A 15,343-nucleotide genomic window follows, 5' to 3' on the forward strand; every position below is an offset into this window, starting at 1 on the left:
TAGAGAAATGCATGCACCAAGAAGACCTCACAAGGGTGGAAAAAAGATACGAGAGGAGCCTACTTCACTTGCCAAGCTGCAGGCTTGTCCTCTTACTGTCACATGCTTTCAACACCAATCTTGTTATCAGTTCTTTGAGATGGTAGAGAGAGTCCAGTATCATCATGAGTTGGCCAAGTTGTTTGTGCTCCATCTTCAAAATGGCCAAGTCACTCTAGCAGGTGTGACATTCACCTTCACACCGGAGTCTATTTCTCTAGCAACTGGCATTCCAAATGTCGGTGAGTAGTGGAATAAGAGGTAGTATATTGACAAAGAACATTATGAGCCTTACATCAAGGTTGGTTATCAGAGACATCTCAGTAGAGTTTTTCCCTTCCATTATTTGCAAGACTCATATTCTCCCTTGATGTAACTCATAATTAAGTATTTCAGTTGTGAGGGCTAGTTTCATCGCCTGTATGCCTACCATATTAGATTGTTGATGCACTTCGCTAGGGTGAGAATGATGAATCTCCCCTACTTTATTTGCTAGAACATTGAGAACATGACCACCTTAGTGCACAAGAAGACTCCTCAGCAACAGTATAACAACATATATCATTTTGCACTAATCAAGATTGTGGTCATGCATCAACTTGGTTTATAGAACATCTCATGGGAGGATTTCATTTCACATGTGGTCTTCAAAGGTCCTCAAGTACGTCCTGTAGATTTTCATGAGACAGGTGGACCTTCACATCAGCAGGAGATTCATGAGACACAAACCGCTAGTGTGCTAGTGTTTGTCACCTACCAAAAGGGCACTAGAAGGTTGTTTGCAGTAGCAAAGTGAGTATTATCTCCACTCAGGGTGGAAGGGGTCTCACTTCTTCCATCAGCAGAGTAGGTATAGGACAAGGGAAAGTGGCCATTACAGGATGAGGGGCCTTTAGGAGGGCAGGAGACAGATTTTATTCTTATTCAAGATGATGACACCGATTTGGACTCACAAAGCTCAAAGCTTAGGGAGATCATCTAGGGGCAACAAGATGACATTCAACATTTATCTCTCAACCTAGAAAGAGCCAAGTGGATAATCAAATATCTGGAGTAAAGAAACAAATAGCTAGAGGATGAGCAAACCATAATGGAGCTATGAAACATACGAGAAAATCGACAAGCTGCCAAAAGGAGGAAAGTCAAGCTCACAACACTTGAACAAGAAATCAATGCTGATCGTGAATCTTGGTTGGAGAGGGAAAATATCCACTTGGAGAGGATGCTGGAGAAGGCCATAAATGAGAAAAATATGTTGAGAAACATGGCATACCACTACTTGTCAAGAAATATGGTGTGCAATGCCAGAATCAGGAATTTGAAAGCCAAGTTGAAGAAGGCATCAAGTTGGCGAAAAGAGAAATATAGACTTCAGATCTTGGCTGAGTCTTCCTTAGTCCAACACACCACTTAACGGAGGACATTCAACCCAAATTTCAAAAAATTTGGGACACTTTTTGCAATTTTGGAAATTTTTTCCTTAAAAAACAGGCTTTTCTGCCCAATGCGCTGCACCACCTGGCACTCGCTTTTGATGGGAACCTCCTTTTGAGGAAAACTCAGAATTTTTGGATTTTTCATGGAAAATTGTGCATGCTCACAAATGGCCAATAAATTTTGACAGGTTTTGAGCTTCCAAAAAGGTCAAAAACACCTAAAAATGACCTTTTTGCTCCTTTTTTGACACACAGGAAGTAGTCTTCGGCGAACTCAGTTTTGGAGAGGAAAATTGAGGTCAAATTCAAAAATTCCACTTGTGATGGAAAGCAGACGGGCAGACATTTCCAACAAGCCCATTGGACCAAATTTAGACACTGGGAAGGCCTCCAAGATCAGATGCTAAAAGGTGCTATGCATAGAGAAATCAAAGTGGTGCATTGGAGGAATTTTGCTCATTTTTGGTCAAAACCCCCGTTTTTCGCCTAGTTTTTTCACAGTTTGACTTTTTCCCTTCTAATTGTCAAAATCATTATGTAATTTAATGTGACATGATGGATTTTGATGTAATTATGCTAAATTTTCACTCATAGAGGTAGATTCATCCATCAAAGGGTAGTTTGCGACTGAATGAATTAGTTTCCTAGTTTTTAGAGGCAAGTTGTTCCACTGCCTACTTTTTAGTTCTCAGTTTTAGATTTCGTTGGAACAGCTCCTAATCTTATGAGTTTGACATAGAGGCTAGGATTAGTTGTTGGTTGCCTATATCTTGTAATGTTTCAGTCATTAGCATGGTTGGACTTTTGGGAAAGCTTGGAGCTTATTATATACTCATTTCAGCAGTTTGACTAAGGAATAGACCAGTGGTTTGCGGCACTTTATGGGATTCATGTGGAATCTTGCTTTGGTATTGTGTTTTCTTCTGTAATTTTAAGTCTACATGTGTTTTATGTATGCCATTATCTCTCTTTATTTCGTCTTAACTAAATCAAACAAGGATACATGTAGAATACATTGAAAGTGCAGTGCTCTACCTAGGGCTTGTATAGTTATCTATGTTTTCAGCTGTTTGAAAAGGATCCATGTGTTTTTCATGCCATTTTCAACTCCTCACCTATCTGAAAGCTCTCCATCTCACTCAATTTGAAGTACCAAATCACTTGCCTACCTTGCCCCATAGAGATCTCTGCAAAACTGAGTCTCATTCCTCGAACCTAGATCTTCCTTTCACATTTGAGCCAACAAAACATCATCAAAATCAATCAAACATCTCTGTACACATACCTAGCCTAAAATCAGTCATCACATTAGTCATCTCAAGCTTTCATTGGCCATATTTTCTGAGATTGACAAGGAGAGAGCCCTCTCCTGACCTAGTAGGGCTAGCTACTAGTTTAAGTATGGTTTGATGTTACCCTAGATCCTACCTCTCTTAGCCTAAGGTAGATTTAGGCACTAACATCACCAATTAGGAATAGATCTACTATTGAAATTTTCTACAAAGAATATATCCCAGATAACATAACTAACTTACGCGTGTTTAATGATGATCAATAGATACTGCATTTCATGGCCAACACTGACGTCTTTAGAGATGCAACGATAGATGATGACGAGAACGAGCTTTCTCTGCAAGAAGAATATGGTAACAGGAAAGGCCACATTATCACGAAGGGCGTGGTATCTTTGGAAAAGCTTTATGACTTGCAAGAACGTTTTCAGGGGCTGAGGAACAGCAAGACCAATAGTTCAACCATGATGCATGAAATAATCAACTTGGGAAGAGAACAAGGTCTAAATTTTGTCAATCTTGGTACATGTTGCACACAGCAAGAGCGGCAAGACTTTGTCCACATGTTCAAATAGTACTGGGAGGTGTTCAAATGGACGTACAATGATCTGAAAACTTATGACACACAGATAATGCAACACATCATTACAACCAAAGAAAGGGTCAAGCCATATTAGCAGAAGCTAAGAAAAGTAAATCTGTCACTTGAACCCATCATACAGAAGGATCTCACCAAGTTGTTGGATCCACGGATCATATACAAAGTTCGTCATTCCACATGGGTTTCAAATCGTGCTCCTATACACAAGAAGTGTGGGGAAATCCGCTTGTGTGTTGATTTCCAAAACGTGAACCACGCCTCTGACAAAGACAACTACCCCATGTCATCTATGGACCGCATTCTGCAATAATATCTTGTGCACAAACATTTTCCCTACTCGACAGTTATTCAAGTTACAATCAGGATCTGGTAGTAGAACCTGACAGAATTAAGACTACCTTGTCTATCAAGTGGAGTACGTTCACTTACAGACGAATGTCATTTTGGCTTGTATATACAACCACAACCTTTGAGCACGCCATGGCCATCACGTTTCACGGACTCATCGGGTAGAGCATAGTGGTATACTCGATGATGTAACTGTGTTCTCAAGAAGACGAGAGGACCACATACACCATATGAAGATAAATTTTGAGCGATGCCATAAATACAGGATTTCCTTGGATCCAAAAAGGAGCATATTCGCAATGTCTGAGGGGAACCTTGTAGGACACATTGCCACCAAAAGTGCGATCAAGGTGGATCTAGACCAGGTTCCGACTATTACACAGATCCCTCACCTAACCAACAAGAAAGCCAGGTAGTCCTTCTCATTCAAGGTTACAAACTTCCTCTATAATTTCATCTCGGACTATGTGCAGATAGTCAAGCCCATGTAGGACATGATGAAGAAATATGTAGTCTATAGATGGGGCAAGAGGGAAAAGTATGCATTCACCCAGATCAAATTGGCTATTGTAAAAGCACCTGCACTCTGCAGTCTAGACTTCAAGAAGGATTTCCTGCTATACACCTTCTCTTCAGATAATTTTCTCTCTACAGTATTCACCCAAAAGAAAGAGATGAATGATGAACATCCCATCTCCTTCATGAGCGCAAGAATGCAGGGACTAGAACTCAACTACCCCACTGTTGACAACCAAGCATGTGTAATTTACAAGGCGATGAAACACTTCAGGCCCTACTTGCTGAAGAACCATTGCATAGCCTACATCCCTCACCCAGTAGTCCGCACACTGCTTGTACAACAAGAACTAAGTGAATGACGTGTGGACTGGATGACATGCTTGCAACAGTATGTTCTTGAAATCAAGCCAGTTCACATGATCACAGGACATGGGCTCTACAAAATTGCAGTTGAAGTAGTACACGCATCAGAGAGTGAAGAAGAGCTCATCGGGTGGAAGCAAGAAATTGAAATGTATGATATAAGGGGAGCAACACCCATTGAAGATGGAACCTCATGGTATGCAGATGTCGGCTAGTACCTTGAGTGCGACACTATACCCTCTCACTTTTCCATTAGATAGAAGAAGGAATTATGCCTCAAAACTTTAGCATATCAATCGGTGCACAGAGTGCTTTAAAGGAATCACATCAATGGAGTTAACATGAATCAGATAAGGTATTACAAGATCTGCATGATAGACCCGCTAGGGGTCACTTTGTAGGGTATGCCATTGCACATAAAGTTATGCGAGCTAGTTTCTACTAGCTCGGGATATTCAAGGATGCACATCCTTATGCCTGCAAGTGCCCAGTCTGTTAGCGATACACAACCCCACTACACCCTGTTGTAGTAACCGAATCGTTCCAACAATGGGGCATGGACATCATTGGGGATATTTTCCCACATTTGTCAAAACAACATCGCTACACTCTAATAGAAACTAATTACTTCACACAGTGGACAAAAGAAGTTCCATTCAAACAAGTGAATGACCAGGAGGTCACTAGCTTCCTCTAGCAGAAGATGATCTCATGCTTCGACGTTCCTGTATCACTTGTTTTTGATAATGAAACATAATTTTCATCTTTGAAACTTTATGATTTTTCACTTCACAACAGTATTATGCTAAAAAACTGATCTAACTATTACTCGCAAGGAAACAGTCTTAGAGAATCCACGAACAAAAACCTCATCCGCATAATCAAAAAGACTATTTTCTTTGAGCAATGAAACTGGAATAATGCCCTGAGGAATGCACTATGGGATGATCGCGTAACACCCAAACCCTTTTTGAATACCTCACCGTACTTTCTGCTATATGGTAAAGAAGCCATCCTTCTAACTAATATCTACTTGCTTGCACTTCAGCAGACCCAAATGTCCCAAGGCATGCCTTGCCAGCTAGTTTAGCGTAGGATGGATACACTCCACAAGCTTTAGGAAGAAAGGATGAAAGAAAAAGAAAAATTTACATTCTGCCATAACCGTAGAAAGAGATGGTTCGATAAGAAGTCTGCAGGGAAATATAACTTTCGTGTTGGTGACTTGGTTCTGAAATGGGATAAGTCCCATGAAGACAAAGGAAAGCATACGAAGTTCCAAGTTCTGTGGATTGGTTCGTACAAACTCGACGAGAAACTTGGCCCACACACATACCGTGTACAATCACTTGACGGGAGGATTGACAACCTTCCTGTCAACAACCAAGCTCTCAAACACTACTTCTAGTAGGCCGGACCATGCCCTGTGCCATGTACATAGTCTACTTGCTACTTGTTGTTTTCATTTTTCTTTCCTTTCTTACTATCTTTGTTTTCATATGGTTTGCTTTTCTTACTATTTTTGTTTTCATTTGGTTGAGTTACTTAATACCTTGCTATTTTTGTTTTCTGCCATCTACTACCTTTTGGATTTTGAATCAGTATGTGGCTGAGATAAGAAGAGACTTGTGACACCGCAAAACATGGCCAGTCTTGTGTCTGTGTCCTTTGTCATTGGACATAACCTTCAGCTGATGAAGTCTTGACGGAAAATATGAGCCATCTACAAGGGAAGTTTTGGTCCAACCATGAACCCGTGTCCACAGTGGGAAGCCCCATGCCTGCATTTAGCCTTCTGCTTTGTGCGTTCAAGCTCATCCAACTAGTAGAAATAGAGAAGGGGAAAATCTAAATGAAAAAACTTATGTCAGAGGTCTTACATGCTTCTCTAAAGAGACAACCTCTTCTACTCTCAATAAGTTGGGATCCCTCTTCCACCCCAAACATAAATAATTACCTATTCACAGTTCTCTTAAAAAATACAAAGGCAAAAGAAGATAAAGGATTCGTGTAGAGAGAGGTGATGCATGCAACTCCATCGGGGTACTAACCAGGCTCGCTGGTAGTGGAGCAATGCATGTGCTCCTGCATGACTCTATTAGGGATACGGATGTTCTCCAGGCCTACTGGTAGTGAAGAAAAACTAGAGGTGAAAACTTATACTCTGAAAATGTTCAACTCGTGAGCTAAACTACCCTTCTCGATTTCGAAACACTGTGATCAAGCTATACTTTTGTTGTGCATGACTGAGTTGGCAAAACATGAACCATGTATGTCCATGGGGTAAGTGGGGAAGCTAAAATAACCCATACAATGATTCAATACTTCCTTCAAGACCAAGGCCTGGTGCTATCAATGAACCAAAAAAGAGAAGCTAGAGTTCTACCAATGTGTCACTAAGTGTTGTAGTGGCTGCAACACCCTCCAAAAATTTGGCCTGCATCCAATTTTAGAGCCTCCTTTGGCAGTTTCACTTGATAATTTCATGCATTCGGGTTCACTCTGTGAGCTTGTGTGAGTCTTCACACTCACCTTGGTTGATCATTCCATAGACAACTTTTGCACGTTGATGTCAATGTCATGCTTGCGACCATGTTATGGTCATACACAAGGTCTTCACTTTGTGTGTATGTGTTGTGTTCGCTATATAAACATCCATCGTGCTCACACACGAAGTCATATTCACTATTGCGCAAGCGTCGTTGCAGTTTTCCAATGATTAATCACAAATAGCGTGTTTCTCGCTCACATTGCTAGTCATTCATGTTGAGCATATGTGTCTGGATGGTTTGAGTTGTCACGTCAACAAGTCATGTAAGTGTGTGTTTGTAAGATCATGTATGCACCTTTCCACTCTTCCACACACTTAGTCATTTCACTCAAGTTATGATGACTAGATTCCCCTCTGACAGCCAGACCTTCACCCTGCCATCAACTTGATCGACTCACACTGAGAAAATCATAAAAGCACGAAGCAATCCATTTCAAGGTGCACTGCGCACAAGCTGATCAATCAACCTTCATGTTGGTCAACCAGAGAGTTTGACTCGGTAGTCACCCCGGGACTGACTTCCCTCAAAAATTGCATAGAGGTTGTAGATCTTGCCTGCTCCACTAACTGAGGAAATTACATAGATAGGCTGGAAAGACACCTAGTACCTATTCTTGTCTCCCTCAGAAAATTTCACAATTTTTCAAGCCAACCCACTAGTCAGCGGGCCAGTTACTCAGCCAGAAAACTGTACATTTTTCATGAGCAAGCCCTCTACTACCTAGAAACACGCTTACCTCAGAAACAATGCAAAGGTGATGAGTAGGCCAACCTCACAACATTAGTGCAGTTCTCGTGAACAACTACCAGTAGTTGACTACCAGTTTCCTCCAGGAATTGCAAAGTTTTTGCTACCAAGCTCTTGCAGCTGATTGCTGGTTCCCTCGAGGAATTGTGCAGTTTTTACTGCCAAGGTCCCATCAGCTAACTGTCAGTTCCCTCCATGAATTGTGCAGTTTTTGTTGCCAAGGTCCCAACAGCCAGTTGCCATTTCCCTCCAGGAATTGCGCAATTTTGGCTGCCAGGTTCCCACTGTTCTCTCCTTCCAAAAATTACATAGATTCTGTCTCCCTAGCCTTCCCGCAACCCATACTTCACCTCTAAAATATTGTGCAATTTTATTCTCCAGCTGAGCTAGACCCGGGGGATAGTCACTGTCTATCTGGATTGCCAATCTCCATCACCTAGTGACTTCTGCGTAATTTTCACCAACAGTGCCCGAAGCTTCTATCCCAACTCTCACATCACAAAGTTGTCTCGTCTCTTGGTCACCTGCATCTGAAATGATCATGCATCATGGTAGACTAGGAGGTTTATGGATTTGATGTCGTCTCGTCATGAGTGACTGCAGATATAGGTACATGAACAAATATGGCATGACAATGGATGGGGTCAACAAAGGGAGTACATGCAGAAGGAGAAGTTCGCCAACAGACCAACAAACGATGTATGTAAAGAGATGTGCTCACGAATAGATGATCATGAAAATATGTGTTCATTGAAGGAATGACGTAAAAGCATGCAATGATGTTTTCGCACACGAACAGATGGAAAAGCATGCACTTTTCAGAAACGGATGAACCTATCAAGCATGCCAACATACAAGCAAGGAGAAACGTGAAAATGCAACATCGAGCAAACCCAATGACCATCGAAGACTCCGTCCACTTTGCCATGCAAAGGTGAAACTATGAGACACCATGAGGACATATATTACCCAACAACACTACAACTCGACATGCACACCAGTAATACCATGCATGTACCAGCACTGTCATTTTGAGTCTTTTCATGAGTCATGTCGTCCACATCTCTACTATGGGCCATATTGTCAATCAATGTAATGTAATGTGGAAGTCCAAGAGACCCACTCATCATATGAAGAGTCATGTAAAGTCGAAAGTTCATAGAGGTGAAACAATCATGAGGGTAGTCGAATAGGCACAAGGGTTAGTTTCACCCTTGGTTATAAATACCCCCTCAGTTGTACATGCAAAGGAATTTTTTTCACCTAGATTGCTCCCACATAGCCTTCAGAGTTTGTAATCTTTTCTTTGAGGAGTAAGTAGTGGTTCCAATTCCCCGACCATGGGGTTAGTGATGTATGGTGTAACGATGTGTATTGGAATTTTCCCTTAATTCAAAAGTGTGCTAACAAGGCAACATGTTTTCACATAGGTGTTGTAACTATTATAAGACTGATCTTGAACACTTGTAATGGATGTTTCTTTAACCTATGTTTAACACTTGAACGCATCCAATTGTTGTAATACGTATATATTAATGAAAATGTGTTTTATGAGCTATTAATGCTATCCTGCCCGTGTTGGTTACCTCCCAGACATGAGAGAAACCTTTCATGTAAAATTTCTATAAAAACTGTCGCAATCGCACAGACTCCTCCACTGTGTGTTGTTTGTGTTATATTTCCTTGTGTGTTATGACTACCGCGTCCATGCGGACTGCTCTTCTAGAAGTTGTGCATGTCCTATTGTGTTGTGTGTTCCTAACAGAGTTGGGGCATCCTCCTAGCCGACTTGGGACTCACTCCCATCCTCCCCCTCTACAGTGAAAGAACCATTGGGACAAGTAACACTAGCAATCACTAGGCACGCGAACCTCACTACTCGAGGACAAAGAAGACCACTCTCCTATGTTGACAAGCACAATCTGAGGAAAATATTTAAGATAATGGAAACCAGTCCATCATACTAGATATGACTCCCACACCAAACCGTGTGAGGTCTAGTTGGGACTTCATACCAGGGTGCTTCCTTGAATGTTGGTGGGTCCAACACTGTCAACAGGTTCAAAACAAAGATTTAGATATACAACAAAGGAAATAGTTAGATGGCGTTTCCACAAAATTAAGATCAAGCGGTGGATTCATGAATATACATCTTAAACTATTAAGGTAGTTTTCACATTCGTAATACATTAATTTGGAAAACGTGTTAGGATGAGAACTATATTTGATTATTTACACAAATATGAGAATAGAAGTATAATCTGCCAAGGAGTACATGTCAAATGATGTTAAATTTGAGGAAATAAGTATCACCCTTAAAATAGTATCCATTTAATCTCGAAGGGATAGTGAACCCATTATTAAAATAAGAACTTGGAAAAATATGTATATCAACAAGGGTTTTAAGAAATAGGAAAAGTTTCTAAGTTTGATATCTAAAGTTAATGGTATAGAACTAAGAAAGTTATGCTATGAAAGGAAGCGAAACTGATAAACTTGCAATTTTCTATTAATGATAATCATAACCCATTTGGAAGGTTGAGTTGAATGAGAAAGAGTAATATAATGATAGAAGTATGGTGAATTAGTCAGAATTGCATAACTAAGCTTAGATAGATACTTTTGTGGAGCATCTAAATCATGCCTTGTTATTTTTTTGTATGATACATCTAAATCATACACTATGATTTAAGTTATGGTTTCAATTAATTGTTATGTCAACATATAACTGTTTAAGTATAATGTTGGGATGGGGTTTCATGATATGATGGTGTGAGGATACTGATGCACATGTGGCTCTTATTTATATAGTGTTACAATAATGTTGTTGCATTCTCATCATGAATATGATATGCATAGGGATTATGATGTTATGATATGAGGTATATTGACATGTGGTTCATTTATTACGTCATGATATGTCTTTGATGTTGATATATTGATGTTATAAATTAGGAGGATGTTATGATGTGAAGCATGTGGTAATTCTATGTAGATTTATGTCACGTAGAATTTTCTCATAACAATGATGTTGTGTTCACATCATGACATGCAAGAGTTGGCATGTGGGTTATCTTCTATGATGTTATGTAACTAATGCATTGGATGTATGTTGAGATGTGGTGATTTTCATGAAATCCATAGATGGGGCAAGAGGGTTAGTTTATTTGATGATCTTTTGGGAGCCCATAACTGCAAGGAAGAATATGTAACAACCATGGGCTCAGGACAAACTCAATCAACACTACATATGTCAATGGTTTTTTTATCTTGTATAACTATTGATGGATAGCTCTTGAGGGGTTGTGGGACCATCTTGAAGAGGCCAAGTGCATAATGATGTAGGTCAAGTGCCTAATATTGGATTAGGATGCTGAAGTCTAGTTGGGGGGTAAGGAATTCAATGCTTGGGATTTTGGACATTAGTGAGTGCGAAGGGAGTGGGATAACCTTGTGAGATGCTCAATCATTTAGTACTAGGACTAGATGCCTTCCTTGGGGTAGATGAGGTCTGAGCTAGACGCGAGCCTTAGGGCCAGCCTTGGGCTATGGTACAAACCAATGGGGCTTATGTCTGGTTCTGAAAGTGGGAAAAGGGACAAAGATTCATTGGGATTTCCCGGGTGCTGTGGAAACATTTGACGTCTATTGGTAATACTAGTTTAGTAGAGGGTGTAGGGTAAACGTGAAGTAATAAATAACTAAATAAATAGAATGTTAAATTATTCAACTTAACTTTGGGAGAAAGTTCCTTAATGAGGGGGGTTATGTAATGTCCCCTAATAATAACAAATAGAATAATAATAAATAAGATAATATAATAAATGATAAAAAATTAAATAGAAGATAATCATAGTAAAAAAACAATAAATAATGAAGAGAATATAATAATAATAAATAAATAAAATAGTAAATAATAATATTGAAGTTCTAAATAAATATATATAAAATTAAACTATAAAAATAGTAAAAATAAGTAAAGTTAACAAAAAAGTAAAATAAAATAAAAAATATTTAAACTAAGAGAACTATAAAAATAGTAAAAATAAGTAAAGTTATCAAAAAGTAAAAATGAATAAAATAATAAAGAGGTAAATTAAGGGAAATATTAAATTAAGTGTTGGCTCTAAATTTTGGTCATTTTTTCCTATCCTAAACCCATCAGTTTACCACCATATTCCATCATATTTCACTTACGTGTGCTTCATTTCACTCTTATTTTTCATATCTAGGTAATTAAATTAAGATTTTCAATTTTTAGAGGTTTTGTAAAAATTGGGTTTTTAGAGTAAATTTGGACTACACTAAAAATTATCGTAATATCTCCATTAAAGTCATATGTGCAAGACATGTGGGCAAGAGATGAGTGCATATTTGGAAATATTGGGAACCATGGATGGATGAACAACTATTGGTTCGGTCAAACTGAGAAAACACAAGCCCAACCAATGCTGACCAAACTTGACCCGTCATTCAGAAATCCTTATTAAAAAGGGGCAGAATATTATTTTTTGGGATTTTGCCCAATTTTGTGAACCAGACTTGACGAGTTTTACCTGGATGGATGGATTAGGATAGATACTATTAGAGCTATTGTAGCTAAGTTTGTTGATAATTTTCTTATTTAAACTAAGTTTATGAACCTGTTAGTTCCAGTCTTCGTAGCCTGTCACCAGGAATCAACATGAGATCTTACTAGGTTTGGTTTCACCAGATGTTTTGCACATGATATTCAACACAAAACATGTCATAATTCTATCCATCAGGAGTAGTTAGGAAAGAGCTTTCCAATAGTATATTACACTCCAAAAACCAGCTCCCAGATCAAAAGATATGACCTAATGAGTGATTGACTCAGAGACCCAATGCAACAGTTCATGTATTGAATGAGTTCATTGAAGAAGATGTTGAAAGTTTAAGTGGTGATGGCATTATTTTGTTGGTTATTCTCATGGAGTAAGTGAGGCACAACATCAATCACTGACTTGACTGCATTCACTTCTGCAAGATTAGTCTTAGACAAAACTATATATTTGCCAACTATTGTTAATTGCAAGGACAAGAAATGAATAACTATAATGCATATGGATATCCTTGGAAAGGGTTTCATGAAAAGCTTTTGGAACTACTGTTGTCAATGCCTGGGTTAGATATCAATATTTGTGTGTTTGTTGTTGATGTAGTGGAAATGAACCTACTGTCTGGTATAACATCAGAGCATTTGCTTAAGAAGTTGGCATCAACAGGTGGAAAAGAGGGGCAGTCATGGGTTGTTTCTTTAAGAAATGCTAATGTTTTTTATGGAAAGATTCACTATTCAGATAACAGTCCAGGCACATCATTCATATTTGCAGATATAGATGTCAATGTATACACCCATATTGAAGATGTGTCTAACCAAGAAAAAGTTGAGAGACTTCTTGAAGTATCATCAAGAAGGCTCGGTGCCCATGAGTTGTTTGATTGCACAGTAGAAAGCATTATGTAGGGAATCAAAAGAAGCATTCTGCAACTGACCCAGAAAAAGGCAGCCTTGCAACTTTTTTGGATGGTCTAATGAAAAAAGGACTACCCAAAAGCAAGAACATAGAATTCAAAAAAACAAACAAAACATAGGAAACAAGTCTAAGGCACCCATGAAAGAAGAAACAAGTCTCGAAATAATGAACGCTAAGAAATGGCTTCATGAACAGAGAACTTCTGAGATGCCAATGTCTTTGAGGAAAAGGTTCTCCAAAACTTCATTATCGGTCAATCATATTGATTCATTGAGAAGGAAATCCCCATGAAGTCCATAAACAAACCACGGCTTTTTAGATCATTGTGGAAATTTTGATGGTGTAGTTTAACCTGCAATTTCATCATCATGTTCACCATCTAGGTTTCTCTTAATATTGCGGACAACCTTGAAACATTAGTATCAAATATCAATAGCGGAAGATGGGATGTGATACTGCCACAAGTTGCATAGCTTAAGCTTCCTAGAAAGAAACTAGAAGACTTGTATGAATAGATTGTATTGGAGATAATTTAACTTCGAGAATTAGATACTGCAAGAGCTATTCTAAGGCATACTCAAGCAATGGGTTTCATGATGCAGGAGCAACCTGAGCTCTATCTAGACTTGGAACACCTCCTAGTTCACACATATTTTGATCTTCGCGAGGCTTATCACAAGTCCTCAAAAGAGAAGAGGTGGTCACAAATCATTTTGATTAATGGCCTTGATTAGTCAATATTTGAAGTGGAAATAATATCGAGGATTACCTCCTCTAGGTACACAGTTTAATCTCTTCAGGGGAACTGCAGCAGTAAAGGCAGATGAGTAAGAAATGTATTTGACAACACTGGCACATACAATTAAATTTTAGGAAACAAAGCCACCAAGAATGTGCTCATTTCTCTCCAGATGGTCAATACCTTGTCTCTTGCTCAGTTGATGGATTCATAGGGGTCTGGGTCTACATTAGTGGGAAGCTCAAAAAGGATCTTCAGTATCAAGCTGATGATTCCTTTATGATGCATGATGATTCTGTCCTCTATGTTGACTTCAGTCGAGATTCAGAGATACTGGCTTCTGGTTCACAAGATGGGAAAATTAAGGTATGGCATACACGAGCAGGTTAATGTTTAATGCATCTAGAGCATGCACATTCTTAGGGCGTTACAAGCCTTTCCTTCTCTCATGATGGTAGTCGGCTTTTAAGCACATCATTTGACAGTATTGCAAGAATACATGGGCTCAAATCTGGCAAAGCATTAAAGGAATTTTGTGGTCATACATCTTACGTAAATGATGCAATATTCATAAGTGATGGGGGTTGTGTTATTATTGCTTCTAGTGATTGTACTGTATAGGTTTAGGATGTGAAGACAACTGATTGTATTCAAACATTTAAACCTCCACCTCCTCTCAAGGGAGGTGATGTATCATTGAATTTTGTCCACCTTTTTCCAAAGAAGTCAAAGCAGATTGTAATCTGCAACGAGGCATCATCAATCTATATCATGACACTCCAAGGGCAGGTTGTGAAAAGTTTCTCATCTGGCAAAAGAGGAGGAAATGCAAGAAAATCCATCTCAAGCAAATTGTCCCAGATTTGAGGAAATGGAGTAAAAGTGGAGAATTAATGGAGAAAACTGAAGTATCAGAGCTGCCAGGCACAAATCCAACAGTGGTTGAGGAAAATCTCAGATTTTAGGGCTTAATATCAGCAGTCAAAGATTGAAACAACATTAAAGGGGCAGATTTTGTGGAATATGGTTCCACACCCAAAGGAGCAGATACGGTGATATTGATCCACCTGGCAAACCTTCATTTAATTTGGGTTTTTAAGAAAAACTATGTCTCATGGTTCTCGAACTAATTTGGGGTTTTACTGGCAAATTAATTTGTCTAGTTTATAGTATTATTTTAATATAGGATTGTTTAGTTTATAATACTGT

The 15,343-nt window shown here is 39.0% G+C and overlaps 1 pseudogene; it reads left to right on the top strand.

The window, feature by feature from the left end:
• The first annotated feature begins 3,045 nt into the window (after positions 1 to 3,045).
• Positions 3,046 to 15,001, top strand: LOC149235193 (suppressor of mec-8 and unc-52 protein homolog 1 pseudogene; annotated as a pseudogene).
• Positions 15,002 to 15,343: the final 342 nt, after the last annotated feature.

This window comes from Pinus tabuliformis, chromosome 8 (assembly GCF_031772625.1).
Source record: "Pinus tabuliformis cultivar Carrire ecotype Pingquan chromosome 8, CPIR1, whole genome shotgun sequence".
In the NCBI taxonomy this organism is placed as follows: Eukaryota; Viridiplantae; Streptophyta; class Pinopsida; order Pinales; family Pinaceae; genus Pinus; species Pinus tabuliformis.